The sequence below is a fragment of the Taudactylus pleione genome, unplaced genomic scaffold (assembly GCF_031769625.1).
Source record: "Taudactylus pleione unplaced genomic scaffold, aTauple2 ptg000398l, whole genome shotgun sequence".
Taxonomy (NCBI): Eukaryota; Metazoa; Chordata; class Amphibia; order Anura; family Myobatrachidae; genus Taudactylus; species Taudactylus pleione.
The window spans coordinates 4,242,384-4,258,873 of record NW_028284800.1 but is presented as its reverse complement, the minus strand read 5'-3'; the positions used below and the strand labels follow the sequence as shown (position 1 = coordinate 4,258,873).

The window sequence follows — 16,490 nt, the reverse complement described above, 5'->3', positions numbered from 1 at the left end:
AAGTGAAGGTGTCACTATTTGAGTCTGTGCTCAATAAATATCAGATTTTGGATAAGGGATACTCAACCTGTATTCAGTCACTGCTGCACTACTAGACAACTCATACCCCTCTAACATCTTTAGGTCCGTTTTCTGATTGGGTCTGGTTCAGGTAAAGAAGCTGAGTAGTTGCGATGGCACAAACCTGCCCCGACCATGTGTCTGAAAGAACAAATCGTCATTGTAATGCAAGTCGGCCTGTCATCCACTGTATAACTGTGTAGTTGGAGCATCGCCTCTCTCCTCCTACCATGGCAACTTGCTATAGAGTGGTGAGAGAGAGCATGAGGACTATGGCCCTCATTCAGAATCGATCGCAAGAAGCGATCGCTCACTCTGAATGAGGGCGGGCACTTCTTGTTTTGAAGTGCTGCCTCCAGGTCGAAAGCTAAACTGTGGGTTACCACCCACAGCTTAGCTTGCGATCAGGGTGATGGTCGCGATGGTCATCACCATCGCGACCATCGGGGCTTCCGACCAGACCCTGGGCACTCGTAAGCCCCAGGGAACTTCCTGCTCTGTTTCAGCAGGAAGTTCCCCATTGACATCATCAATGATGTCAGTGGGGCCGCCCCCAAACGGCAAGCGTTCCGACTGGAACATGCCCCCGGCCCGCCCAGCAAATGGGGCGAGCTGTCACTCAACATAGACATCTCGCCCCGTCTGCTACGAGACCCCTAGTGACGGAGTGCCCGTCGCTAGCCGGGTCTTGCGCATGCGCACGACTGAGCCGGCTCCGACGTGCGCATGCTCTGTGGGGACCATCGACCCGGTTGCGAGCGCATCGACGCTTGCAACCGGGTCTGAATGAGACCCTATATTCAGCATATACATCTATTATAGTCAAATTGTGGCTTTACTTGCTCGTTTTCTGACATGAAACACCATTGGCCGGCCACTAAAACACAAGTGATAAGCTTATTTAGTGTGCAGTGGGACCCCCTGAGTTTGGCTCTGGATACCCCCTAAATTAATGAGTAGAGAATACTATGAAATGTTGTTTAGTACTGTATTACATTTTTAGTGGAAGCATTACTTTAATGAGATGATACTGATTTCTGCCTCATCGTATGAAATAACTAGTGTATCTATCCTGTCTCGTTCCCACTGTATATGTTCACCACATCCCGGCACAGAACGACCCTCCGTCCAGGTCTGTCCCGTTGCTCGTTGCAGTGGTAGCTTAATAAACCTAGAGATTGTTGATCCTAGGTCAAACAGTCAAGGTAAGTATGTGAGTAGTGAGGAAAATGGATAAAGTGCTATGGATAGAACAAAGTAATGTAGCATCAGTATTGTGTGCAAGAGCTGTTAGTGGTCTTCATCATATGGGGCCTTAGTACATTTTTGCTTTTTGTGCATTAATGTACGTAGTGGAAGTTAAAATCCTGTGGTTGAGATAAGAAATGTTGTATTTGTTTTGTTACTATACTTTACCAAGTTCTTTGTCCTAAAAATATTTCTTTTGTCCAGATCTTTTAGTAGTCTTCTATTTGTAATACAGTGTTCTGCTGCAGTTCTGTCTATGGGGGCCAGTGCTTTTACATGATGTTCCAGGAGTTAAAATAATTGAAACAAGTTGTCAGAAAAAAAAACAACAGATTTTCTTTTCTTTTCTTTTTTTTTTCGCTGTCACTGCAATTTGAATTTTTTGCACCCTCCAGCGCACATGACCACTACTCATGAAGGAATTATATAAAACAAGAAAAAAAACCATAATCGTTCTGGATTTGTTTCCCTTCCTGCGGTGGCTGTGTGTCTGAGTTGTGGCTGGTTTCTCGCCAGCTGCTATAAATAGCGCCCTGTACAGAGCAAGTTTCTGAATTGAGAGGCAACGACAGGAAAGGAAAACCCCTTTTTGGTCTCCAGCTGGCTGCCTGCCAATCAGTCCGCTCCTAAAGCCGATGAATACGTTGATGTAACATTGGAAGACTATTGGGTGGCTGTGGGCTTATTTACTATATTTGTTCACATTTCTAATCCTTTTTTTTTGTCATTTACTTGTGCTGTTTTGTTTCGCTATGAGGGTTTTCTTTGGAGTATATTATTTTAAAAACAAAAATGAAACCTATATTGATATTAACTAAAGTATTTCAGGACATTTCTGTGTTGATTATTATCATGATTATTAATTATGCTTACAAAATGAATACTTTACAATTGGAATGGTTGTGGCACTTGCAGCAATCATGAACTGCTCTGATGCCAAAAAAGCAAGCAAGTAGATGTGTGTATATGTGTGTGTGTGTGTGTATATATGTATATGTGTGTATATATATATATAGATAGATATATATATATATATATATATATATATATATATATATAGATAGTGTGTGTGTAAATATAAATACAAAATTTCTTAAAGACGTAAAATTTTATGACACAAAAAGATACACTGCGCTTAGTAAATGCCTATGATTATCAGAGTAGACAAAATTTACTGTGAGGCTCAAAATATATAAGTATAAGAAGTTTACCAAGCATAAATGGACATAATATAAAGCACGAGAATATAATACAATAATAATCAGTGTGTTTCAATATTGAAGATCTGCAGACACAATGTAGCTGCAAAAAGTTACTGGGTGGATAAAATTGTCTCTCTTGGAAACCTAAAGCATCAGTTCTTGCAATCAACAAGTGTTCACTTTAAATACTTTTATTTTTATCCGGAGTAATGGTGCATACACACGATCAGATTTTTCCTTCAGATATGAACGATAACGATTTAAAAATCGTTCAGTCGTTCATATCTGAAGGAAAATCGTTCATATCTGACATGCCTGAACGATGGACGATCAACGATGCGCGTTCCCGTTTGTCAGATAACGATATCTGACATCTGATGGGTTTGCAGTCAGACTTGGACGATTCCATTCATTTTAATGCAGTCTAAAATCGTTCAATCGTTCAAATCGTTCAAAACTTTGGTAAAATCGTTCAAATCTTTCAAATCGTTTAATCGTTCAGTCGTTCATCTGACAAATCTGACAAGTCTGACAAATCTGACCGTGTGTACGCTCCATAACAAAAAACGGGTATTTCAAAAATGAAATGCAGTCAATATTCATAAGTTGCCTCTGTATACGGAGTGAACAATCTGTGCTGACATCCCAGAGTGGGAGGGCGTCCCTGGGCTGGACCTGTCAGTCAAGTCACTTCTATTGTGCGGCGGCAAGGGGTAGGATTTCACCCCCCACCCCCCCTCCCGAGTGGCCGAGCCCGGGACTCCAGTCTCGGCAGTCCCCTTATGATGGCGGCAATGCAGGTGGGACTTGTAATAGAGCAGCTGGACCCAGTACGCAGTGTTCTATCTGTAATGGAGCTGGGAGGACTGGGCTGGCTGGAAAGAGACAGGCAAGATCGTCTCCGTTATGGCAGAGACTAAACGCGTTGAGTTCACCATCCGCTTTGGGAAGCCAAGTCGGCAAGCGTCATGCTCCCCTCCCCGCGGTCTCTGCTGCAAGTGTACGGGCGGTCGGCTGATAACCCGTACACACAGCACGATGGGCAGATATATCTGCCATCGGCTGTGCAGCACAGCCAACGCAATAGGTCTGTGAACGACATAGATTGATCGGTCAATATATCTGCCAGTGTGTACCCAGCTTTTCAAACTTATTTATTTATTTTAAAAGGTTGGTTTGGTGCTTTATTTTGCCCACTTTCAGTGGAAAATACATTTGTTTAACCATTACATACAAAAATGTAATTATTTATACATCGATCATGACCATTCAAACCACTCTAAGTGACCCTGCCTCTGTCTGCGCCTTTCCAGCCAAACAGTGAATTTTGTCTACTCTGATAATCACTTTTTGTTTTTAAAATTTCAACCAATAAGATAAAAATTATAACTCTCAACCGTGTTCATTTATATTATATTATATCTGCTCCTTTCACTAATGCTGATGTGCAGCTCTAGGCTTGGTATAGCTGATTGTCATTGAGTCAAGATCTGATAATTAAGAGCAGTACGAAGTATAACACTGTGTGGACTTCTGTGTACCACTTGCTCTCAGGTTTCCTTCTGGAATGGTTTTATGTACTGTATGCTGATTAGGCACCAGTTTCGGTTACTACCTAGTCATTCATAACATTACTGCTCTGATTTCAGCTAAGATGGGTATAGTTGCTTATTACCTTTTGTGCCAAGAACAGGATCAAGTGGTTTGAAGACTCTGAACAATGCAAGAAAGTTGCTCTGTTAATGAATGACAGAACGGTGATCATTCTGTCGTTCATTAAAGTCGTCCAGTGTGGGCGCACAATCACTTTTCACTGGCATTCATTCCAATTTCGGAACAAATGCCAGTTTCTCCAGTGTGTACCTAGCTTAAAGCTGGGTACACACCTAAAATATTTATCTGCAGATCGAGTGATCTTTAGATATATCTGCAGATGATGGTGGTTCATATGCACCGAACAAGCATCATCTGTCATCAAGCCGAGGGTCACACTGGCTGGGGGTCGCGTTGCGCCCCTCCCTGCAGCCTCTGCTGCAAGTGTACGGGCGGTCGGCTGACCACCCGTACACACAGCACGATGGTCAGATATATTTGCCATCGGCTGAGCAGCACAGTTGACGCAATTAGTCTGTGAACGACATCGAATGATTGGCCAATATATCTACCAGTGTGTACCCAGCTTTACAAATGTATTTATTTATTTTAAAAGATTGGTTTGGTGCTTTATTTTGACCCACTTTCAGTGGAAAATACAAAGATGTAAAGCTGGGTACATACTATGCGATTCTCGTCCCAACATTGCTATATGTGTAAGATGGGGCATATAATTGTGTAGTGTGTACGCAGCACCAGGGCCCGACAGTCTGTCTAAAACCCATTGGATCGGCTCCCGATATAGCACGTGCTGCATAAGCAATATCAGTCACATCGTTTTGGTATCATTCAGAAAGTGCGGTGTGTGCCTTGGCCCGATGTCTCTTAATTAATTAGTTTTCCCTTACAGAGACAAGTCAAATTCTAATTGAAAGGATCATTTGGTACTGAACAGTGTATGTCGGCCATTTTCTAGATCAATTTGGCCAATCTGAATCGGTCTAATAGTTGGCATTGTTGAGTAAATTCTTATAGTGTGTACCCAGCATTACTCTATAATCAGGACTATGATAAGCCGTACCAGAGATTCCTAGTTCTGATCTTTACTTACTAGATGCAGGGATTGTCCTACCCGATCACACTCTACTTACAAAATTGGTAATGTGGAGAAAAGTGTTGTAGGTCTTCACATAGTGCCACATTTCCTCTGAACATATCCCTTTTTTCTACAGATTAGTGGAAGCTTTCTTTTATATTATTTTCTATGGTTTGACAGAAGCCGTGAAAGCACAATTTTCTTATTGTTCCACTAGGAGTTGACTAATGACTGGAATGTTTAGAAAACTGAACTCTGTTTTATTTATTTAATTTTAACTTTGCCATTTCAAATCAGGAATTGTAGTGATTTGCAGATGCTTCTTGCTAGTTTTAAGATGCGTAGCTTTCTGTAGTGGGAAATAAAATATTGTATGATGGACAGTGGCCTTGTGGGAAGGAAATGAGTTGTCCTGTGTTTTGCAAGTTCTTGTATTGGCTAATCAGCTCATTTGTTATGGCCGCTGACTTGGTAGCACTTCAGTCCAATAAGTATACTCTCTGTTAAATGGGTCTCCCAACCTAAATTACTGACTTTCACAAACCTACATAACCAGGGTCCAAGGTACTTGAAGCAGCTCCTGATTCCTTATACTGCCCTCGCTCACTTTGGTCAGCAGATAAAGAACTGTTAACAGTACCTAGAATCTTCCATATTACATTTGGGAGGTCGTGCTTTTAGCTTTGTTGCTCCTACTCGCTGGCATTCACTGCCTCACACAGTTCAAAAACAGACTTAAGACTTAAATGTTGCTCACGCATTTTGTCAATGCCCTTTATTAATGTTTTGCTCTTTTCCGAAGTCTGTTAAGTTATTTTGTATCCTTTTTTTTTTTTTAATCTGCTAATGTAAGCACTTTGAGTCCTATTAGGAGAAAATCACATATATAACTATTATTTATTATAACTATTAAGATTTTAACTGTTATCTCTATCTCTCCTTAACCGTAATCCAGAAACCATAATATTGACTCAACTTTAGAAAAGAATTGTGGTGCCTAGTTGGCGCTGTGCCTGCAGATGCTGCTGCGTTTGTGACAGAATGAAGTGAAGATGATATGTTTTCTAGACCCACATCTAACTAATGCGCATGTGGTTTCCCATGCTTTGTTTGAATGTGATCTAGAGACCCTGGTCTATAAACCCTTAATGTTTGCTCCATACCGTTGTGTGCTGGGAAATGCGCCGTGTGTTTCAGGAGTGGTATCCCGCTATCTGCTTGTTGGGTTGAGGGAGAAAGGGTAAGGCAATAATAATGCTTATAGTTCCTTTTTAACCTGCAAAATTGTTGCTACCATCTTATCTTTGGCGATTGTCTTTTCAGGCTGTGCTTGTATCATTTTCACACCATTTGTCCAAAGCTACGTTCTATCATTGCAGTCTTGCTGCTAGTAGATCTGGTGGAATAAGTAATGTAAAAGCCGTAGGTCAGGAGTTTGGTTCCGTCTCCTGCCTACAGGGATCTTTGAAAAACCATCCAAGGAGATCTGGCATACTCTTTGCTTATTTCAAGGAGAATGGATGATTGACAGCTTTTGGCTTTTCGCCCTGCAAGACAGATGAAGGGTACTTTTAGCCTATATGCCCCCGTGTATCACATCAGCAACGTAGTCCTCCTATAACAACATTCTTCTGTCAGAGCCAAACAGCAGCACTCGCATTACTGAATGGCTGTCTTCATAAAATTATTTACCGTAGCTGCTGGTACATTGCAGAGCTCAGCACCAACATTTTGAGCAATGTGTAGTAAGAATGACATTTTCCTCTTAGTCTTGGTGAGTAAAGAAAAAAAAATAGTAACCTCCAGAACTGAAATTTAAATCAATTTGGTTGAGCCTCTATTCATAGATTATAACAGATAAAACTCTTTGCAAGAAGATTATTTGAATTGAGCTGGTCCTGTGTCATTTTCTAAATTGCTTCTACTGGCAAGTAAGTTCATTTAAATGGCAGCTCACATTATCCTCAATTTGTTTTGTAATTGCAGTTACATTTTCTACTTGGTGATGCGCATTCGATTTGATGGGGTACTCCAGTCCTTAAACTAGGAATTTATAACTTGAACTTTCAGCTCTGCAAAAAAGCTACCAGGGGTCAGATGGAGTACTGCTATTAGCAAGTAAAACATGTGACAAATACATTGTTCTAAAGCTAAACATGCTCTTCTACATAACAAGAGCTTTATTGTATCATAAACACTCAACTAAAGATGTTACATGAAGTGCAAATCAGGTGCCAAAATTAAGGTAAAACATTTAGTGAAATAATATGTTTAAAATATGCTATTGTAGCTGCTCTACAGGCTGACATATTAGAAAGCAAATGCAAAAATAGTACTGAAACTAGAAATGTCACTATATATCAGTATTCATTATACCAGTGCTTCCCACCCAGTGGGCGAGAATTCAATTGTTTTTTGGGGGCGGCGATAATTAATGGGCGCCTAGCGGAGCAATTGAGTTGCTTTGCGCGTCCATTAATTATCGCTCTTGTCATGCCAAAAATACCAGGTTTAGCCGCATAAAGCAGCTAAACCTGTCCAAACCCTGGACTTTTCACACATTCTGCTCGCCACCTTGGTAGGCTGCAAGCAGAAATGTTTGCGCCGGCGCTCGAAGTGAGCAACAATTGTATTGCTCCGTCGGGCACCCGTTAGTTAAGGCGCCCCCAAAAAAACAATTGAATTCCCCTCCAGTATGTCATGGATGTGGGATGAGTGTTTGTGTAGACATATGCAATAATCGAGCCGATCAGCTGATTTTTGGCTGCCTGATCCGATACTCACTGTGTGTGTATACTGTATATGCAGTACCCAGAGCCGATTATCGTTCCAAAAGCAGTCGGATGGGATGATTGGATCTGACCTGCTGCACGACAAGTGTCTAAAAATTCATACACACTTCAACATGTACACAATATCGGCTCAACTGTAGGTCATTTAGAAAGGTCACCTTTGTGACTACCTTTAGTATGAATAATGGGTCAGAACAATATATAAGTAGTGGGTCCACTCTGTCAAATGTTCTCATAATCGTTTCATCACTCACAATCCGGACAAATTGACAATATTCTGAGTGGAATCATTCATATATGTTAGGGCTCGACAAATTTTTGTAAAATCTTGCCAAAATATATGAAAGCTTGTATAGACCACCACACATGCCCTTTCAGTGCCCCTCAACCTAGTGGTAAGCCCCCTGTAATAGTGCCCCCAGTAGTAAGCCCCCTGTAATAGTGCCCCCAGTAGTAAGCCCCTTGTAATAGTGCCCCCAGTAGTAAGTCCCCTTTAATAGTGCCCCCATTGAGCACCTATTCGTCGGGGGATTCCAGTTCCCCCCCCAGGCAAACCCACCCCTTCGCAGCCACATTGTGCAGTTATTCCTCCTTGACACATTACTGGGCAGCCAAGGGGGGGGAGCTACCCCACACCTGGAGCAAAATGATCCCAGAGAGAATCCCCCCCACACCTCCCCATCGGCGGTGGCTACACCCTGCATGGCCACAATGCCACCTCACCCCCACCCGTCGGCAGTGGCCATACCTTGCAAGGCCGCAATCCAGGGCCATGCATAGAAGCTCTTACCAGAGTGCAGAGCACTTTATTACACTGTAACTTGTGATAGAAGGGTGAGCTCCGGGATTGCTTTAGTGGTGCTGTAATAATTACAGAACCGCTAAAGCAAACCTGGAGCCCACCCTTCTATCACAAGCTCTTACCGGAGCTCTGCGCAGCCAGCCAGACGGATGAGGGAGCAGGTGTCGCTGCAGGTGGAGGAGCCAGAGCCGGGACGGATGAGTAAGACGGTGAGCGGGTATCGCCGCAGGCGGAGGAGCCAGACTGCCGGGACAGAGGGTGAGTCAGTCAGCGCACGCATTAAATGACCGCCCAGGAACCTCCGCTGGGGAACTGCTTCCTGGGACCCTAAATGGCCGTCCACAAACCTCCGCTGGGGAACTGTTTCCTGGGATCCTCCCTGCCTGAAATCTGGTCGCCAGGCAACAAAATATAGTCACCATGGCGACCTGGCCCCCGGGATTCGTCGAGCCCTGATATATGTACCTAGTTTGACGAGGAAAAAAAATAGTGATAAATCAAATTCAAATTAGATAGCTTATATTTTTTATTGTAAATTAAACTAATTTGCTTAAGATCCACAATGGTTATCAAGATCACTTTTAATATGATTTTACTTCTTACACTATTATTAGTACTTGTGTATTAGAACTTTGTGTTTTTTTTTAACAATATGGCATCTGTCTTGGCGCATATGTCGCAAACACTTAAACTGTTAGGAAATGGCCATTTGAGCAGTAGTACTCCATTGTTGTTCAAGTATTTACATGAAGAGGAACACAGTCAGAATATACTCGTGGACTAGTCAAAGTACTTTTGAATAATCATTCAGTAGTCTTTTAATCTTACCAGGGATCGTGGGGGTGAAAAAATCTGAGCCATTAAAAAGTTTGCCCATGGAACGCTGGGGTTTTTCAGAATCAAAGTTTGGAATATTTTAATTTTACTTCCAACATTTGATAATGGGGGTACTTACTGCCATTATAACACAGTTCCTTTACACATCTATATAGTCAGAAGAAGGTGCTAGGCTATTTTCTGTTAGGCTAGTGACAGTGGTACTTTCTGTGTTCATATTTAAAGGGCAGAGGAAACCGATGTTTATCTTAAGCCGGGTACACACTAGACGACATATCGTCCACATCGGGCAGTGTGTGCCCGCTATGTTGCTGACTATGTGTGCTCCCAACACATGCAGGTCTGATGGGCAATAGCGTCAGCAGGGGCCATGCCGTCGCTCCCGGCATCTGCAAGTGTGTACACACTTGCCGATGCTGGCAGACCCGCCGCACAAGACATCGGCTGGGTACACATCGCTAAGTGTGTACTCAGCATTAGATTATCCTCTAGTCATCAAAATTTATAATATTCAATTTAGCAAAAGCTCGTGTCGGAAGCAAAAGGATTCTATTTGGCATGCAGAAACAGAATTGATGAATTGTTTAATCTGATAAATATGAGCAAGCAGTGTAAAATGTAATGGAGAAAATTAGAAACCCTTTCTACTTGACCAAAAGTATTAAGAATGTAACTAGAAGGACGGGTTTGTGAGATGTGGAATCTGGAAGGTATGACATTGCCCTCCAATAGTACACCCTAACATGAACACGTTGTTATTTTTCATCATCATCATCTTTTATAGTTAAAATATCTTTTCATTTACAGGACCATTCTACTGGTTGTCGAAAAAAAAAATGTAAGCCTGATATAGCTATAAGAGTACTGACAAGTCTAATTAGATCTTATCATTATAACTACAAATATATACTTATTATTATAGCCAATATCTAGTATTTATTACGTTTACTTTTCTTTAGTGCCAGTGCAGGAGGTTAAATGGATTTGAATCGCACCACATTCATGTAGCGCATACATATATTACTGTACATACTGTAACTTCCAGGAGTCAGCAATACTATTATTGTTTTATTTATTTTCTTGCTGGGCATATTTCCTGTTGTATTTTCAGCCCTTGCCTTGCCACATTGATGTCATCATATCCCCTCATTGATGTCATCATATCCCCTCTATGATGTCACTCCATTATCCCACATCCCAAGCTTCTGTATGGTGAACGGATTATCATAATTATCATTTATATTGACAGCACCATGACATATTGACTGATAATAGTTCCTAGTCTGTATAAAGATCTGTCTTCTTTTTATTTAGCATGATGTGATGCATTCTTGGCTGTCTTCACTGTAGATGAATAGTGTGTTACTTGGGCTACAGTGAAACAGACTTTCTACACTTCCCCACCTCCGTATGGAGCTTAGGAACGGCATACTCCTCATTCTCACCTTCTTAACGTCTATTGTATACTTTATTATGATTCAGGAATCCTCTGTGATAGTTTCTTTCCAACGTCCTTCAATTAATCATCACTCAGCTGTCTGGGAAGTAGAGGAAGTGCTGAGGAAAACTCCTAGCTGCCAACAACAACACTACAGTTTACAGGCACTTTGACAGGACCGTGTGTGGGAGAGACTGTGCCTGTTAAGTTTGGCCATAAACCAGAGATTCAGTTCAGCTGACTTTCGGCCAATTCCTTCTAAGCCAAAGACAAGTTCAAGTGCTTGTATTCCACTAGTGAGACTCTGACATGTGACAGATCCTCACTGAGATGTATCAAAGCATGGAGAGAGATAAAGTACCAACCAATCCGCTTCTAACTGTTATTTTTCAAACAGCCTATAAAATGACATTTAGGAGCTGATTGGTTGGCACTTGATCTCTCGCCAAGGTTTGATACGTCTCCGAGACTGAAAACTCACATGTTGTTGTAGTATGTACTACCGGATGCAAAGATAGTGGAGATCTTGTGCTTTATTCCAATGTGAGTAAAAGCTTATGAACATTACATGCTATTACATGTTAAGGTACCAGCAATGGACAAAGGATAATTACATTTGTTCAATTCAGCATAGGTCACTGTCAAGCAGGCCTGGACATATTTATCCAAAGGTTAGGAACCAGCAACTTTGTGCAAGCCATGCAAAATGTATTAGGGGTGGATTTTTTTGCCTCTTTGCCTGTCTGTTAATACCCAGTCTTGTTTTATTACTGTTTGTTTGGTTCTATATGTGTTGATAAATACATTTCTGCACATTGGTCGATAGGAAATATCATTTAAAACTAAGGATGTGCAGGCTCGGATTAGTTCCGAATTTCCCGCCAAAAATCGGATCTCAAAAGAGGCAAAACATCATCTTTCATGGACAAACCTCATCATTCATGGACCTTTGTCCAGGAATAATGATGATTGTCCATGAAAGATGATGTTTAGCCTCTTTCTGAGACCCAATTTTTGGCAGGAAAATTCTGAATTTGGCGGGAAAATTCCGAACTAATCCGAGGCTGCACATCCCTATTTAAGTCCTATATGGTAAACAGCCCAAATGACCACCGTAACCAACCCAACTATTAGAACAGCCTTCACCCAAAACATATATGCTGTTTCCACCCCACAAAAAAAAAACAATCTCTTAGGTGGCGCCCAGTTTAGAGCCCTAAGTAAAAAAGCCTAATTTCATGGCAATGTTGTCCTCGCGCTCATTTTCCACCTGCCACTATTCTAAAGATGGCAATTTTTATTTTTAGCTACCATAAATGTATTACTGTTTGTAGTATGAGTTTAGTATTCCTTTAATGCTATTTTTTTTAATAATATATATTTCAGAAGGTTATTTCATATTGAATGAAGCTGTTATAGTTTGATGGTCCTGTAATGCTCTGCACTCAGTGGTAGATTAGGCTGTGTTACTGTATGTGGATTGCCTTATTTCACCTCACGTCAAATCTTTGCTCTTTAGCATGGTAAACATTTTGCAATATAAACACTTACAGAAATTCAAGGTTTTTGCAGTCTAGTAAATGGCATATATTATAGATAATTATGGTTAAATAGGCCCTCCAACTAGTTCTGTGGGTTTGTGACCTTTAAAAACAGATTTGTTTTTGTTTTCAAGAAATACATTTACTTGGAATAACAACATGTTAGTGCGTAGTGTTATTGCATTGATCGATAAGTCCAAATCATTATATTCTACAGCAATGGCTGCTGTAGAACTACAAATCTCAGCATGCTTAGGCCTTTCTGGGGACATGAAACTCATTACTTTGCCACCCTGGGTCATTTACCATGGGGTATAGAGAGGTGCCTTCTTACTGTCCAGTAAATGCCTGTTCCTGCACTGACACCTGGAGCTGCATACTTCTGCTTGTATATGAGGTAACTCTGATGCAGAACCTCTTGGATGATGGTCAAGGCTAATTTCCTCTGACCACTTACCACAGATCAACACTGCTTTGCTAGTAAGCAGAGAGTGAGCTTTGCGCCACTGGGCTCAATGCAAGACAGCTGGAGGACAGATGAGCGTTTACACTTATCTGGTGGTCACAGGATACAAAGCAGGCCACTTGTTGAAGCAAGCTGATGTTTATTATCTACAATAAAATGGCTATTGCTCTCAGTGGGCTCCAGTGTGGAATTTCTACCTCTTTCACACTGAGGCCCTGATTCAGAGTCGGACGCTCTGACAGAGCGCTCGCTCTGAATCAGGGCCGTCCCTTCTCCTTTTTGGAGCGGCCTCCTGGGCGCTCGCATAGCTGTGGGTGACCACCCACAGCTATAGCGAGTGGCCAAAATGATGGACCATCGCGACCATCGGCTTGCGACGAGACCCTGCGGTAGGGTCTCGCTGCCGCAAGCCCTGGAGTGCTTTTGGCTCTATCAGAGCCAAAAGCACTCCCACTGACATCACTAGTGATGTCAGTGGGGCCGGCCCCAGACGGTAGGCGTTCCCATGGGAACGCCTCCATCTGGGCAGCCACGCCCACCAAAGGGGGCGTGCTGTCAATCACCATCGACAGCACGCCCCCTTCGGTGCGAGACCCATAACGACGGCTTGGCCGTCGCTATTCGGGTCTCGCGCATGCGCGCGACGGAGCCGCCTCCGTCGTGCGCATGCGCACTTGGGCAACATCGACCCGCGCTTGCGAGCGGGTCTGAATCAGGCCCAGAAATCCCAGGTCCGATCCAGGTTATTGAACACTGCTTCAACCTGTGTTACAGCTCTTCATACCCATTTTACACTGCACCTTGGACCCGGGTTATTCCCAGGTCGACCCCTTTCACACTGGACCCAAGTTTGCCCTGAGAAATGTCATTAGAAGTGGACGTTTTGTTACAGGTTCACAAAGATGAGTCAGGAAAAGTGGGTCTCAGCACTCCTGAACCGCCGATGAGATCCTTTTCCTCTAACCCAGGTTAAATAACACAGGTCGCGCATTTCACTTTGGGTTGGGTTGGTCCAGGGAATAATCCTGGCTGTGCCCAGGTCGAGGACCTGGGACACACAACCCGAGTTGACCCTTTTACACTGAATGAGGGCCTCATTTATTTTTTCATTCCCAACTAGTGATAAAACTTGCTGCATATGTTAAATGGTGCTCCAGCCAATCAGCTCCCAACTGTCATCTGTTTGAAAAATGATAGTTGGGAGATGATTGGCTGGAGCGCCATTTATCATATGCAGTGAGTTTTATCACTCGTTGCGAGTGAAAAAACTCATTGATAAATGAGGCCCTGAGACAGGACTCAGTTGCCCAGGCAATATCCCAGGTCAGAGTGTATTTAAACTCAGGAACCGCCATTGTAAGATACCTCGGCAACTCGCTGACTTTAGCTGATGGCTGGAGGATTCTTTGGCACCGCTCTATCCAGAAACTGTTTTTGCAGTTCTTCCCTACCTGGGCTACTAGGGATGTGAGGATCCATAAAAAAGACCACCAGCAATATGGTTCCTGTAAACTGGGACTGGGGCAACTAATAGACTCTTAGAACACCAGGAGTCAGTGAGTAAATATTGCAATATGCTAGGATTGGAGAGAACACATTGTAGAGCTGATTTCATAGTTATAAAATTAGGATGATACCGACCCATTAAGTTTTATCTCACATTTAATGTTGCCCTGATTTGCTAACTCTTTTGGATTTGGAAAAATATTCTGGGTTGACTGAGGTAAGGAAAGCATTTGACTGACAGCACCTTCTTGGTTAGAGGCCCCAGATAATCGCCCTGTAGCTGCTTTGCAAGTCATACCCCTTTTACACCAAACAAATAACCCGGGTTATTGCCAGGTCGATCCGGGTTGAGGCTCTGTGTGAACGGCTCCCAAAAAAATAACCCGGGACGATTTACCGGGCAATCTTACTCTGGTTGAGAGCAGGGTTGAAAACAGGTTGTTCATGAGGCAGTGTAAACGGGTGCTACCCTGATTATTTGACCCGGCTAGCTCCGAAAGATGCTGATTGGAGCTTCTGGGGCACTGGCATATGGTGTAATTTGTCAGTGCCCTGCAGAGAGAGACGCACATGAAGCCATCGCTTGCCTGCCTAACCTCCTGCACCACAGCAGCCTGACCAGCAGCCACAAAAGCAGGCAGGCACACAGCCTGCCACAGCCAGAACTGCAGCCTGACCAGCAGCCACAAACGCAGGCTGATACACAGCCTGCTACAGCCAGAACAGCAGCCTGCACCACAGCCTGACCAGCAGCCACAAACGCAGGCTGATACACAGCCTGCCACAGCCAGAACAGCAGCCTGTAGCAATACTGTAATCAGTCCCCACCCCTCTCTCTTGTTGCCTTTTGTGAAAATCTTTGTCAGACCTTAAAACAGACCATTTTTAATGACTTCTATAGAGAAAAAGCAGGGTTTACCCGGGTTCAGTGTAAACGGGGCAAACCCGGGAATAACCCGGGTCGAGTTGCAGTGTAAACAGGGTCTGAAGCCGAGTTTGACCCGGGATTGACCAGTGTTCAAATTCCAGGGTCGGACCCGGGATTTTGGTGTAAAAGGGGTATAAATTTGCTATTAGTAAATATGTGGAAATAGCAGTTGGTGGTTACACTGTTTTATTTTTATTTTTTTTTTATTATAGCTACAAGGAAGCAAATCTAGATTATATATATATATATATATATATATATATATATATATATATATATATAGTCTTCAATTTAAGTGCAGTTTATTTATCAGTACAGGTTGAGTTTCCCATATCCAAAAAGCTTGATAATATGAAGTATTTTGGATATCTGATTATTCAGTATTTTGGAATATTTGCATACCATAATGGGATTCAAAACTGAATACAGAATGAATGTATGTATTATATACACCTTATACACACAGCCTGGAGGTAATTTTATACAAAATTTGCAATGATTTTGTGGCTCTAGCAAAGTTTGTGTATATACATGAAATTCATTTATGTTTCATATACACTTTATACACACAGCCTGAAGGTAATTTTCTACAATATTTGTAATACTTTTGTGCCTTAAACATTGTTTGTTTACATCGAACCATCAAAAAGCAAAGTTTTTACAAGCTGTCGTGCTAAAAAAAAAATTCTGTATTTCAGAATATTCTGTATTTCGGAATATTTGGATATGGGAGACTCAACCTGTAATACATAACTACAGCTCGAGGCATACATATAGCAAGATAATTCCATTATATTGTCATGTAATTGCATTCAAGCTGGAGACCAGAGTATGTGATATTTGCAGTTACCCGATGATTTAAAGCTCAGTGTGAGCCACAATCCTGAAGTGATAAGGAAATGTTACTGTTTTTGTGGGGTTTTTTTTGTTTTGTTTTAAATTATATCTGAAGAGAAGCTGAGGGGACATTCATATGGGAAG

General features: G+C 42.2%; 1 protein-coding gene across 1 annotated transcript in view; it reads left to right on the top strand.

Annotated features, from left to right (window-relative positions):
• Positions 1 to 16,490, top strand: part of ACVR2B (activin A receptor type 2B) — a 191,055-nt gene that overhangs the window by 59,334 nt on the left and 115,231 nt on the right. The gene's annotated exons all lie outside the window — the stretch shown is intronic.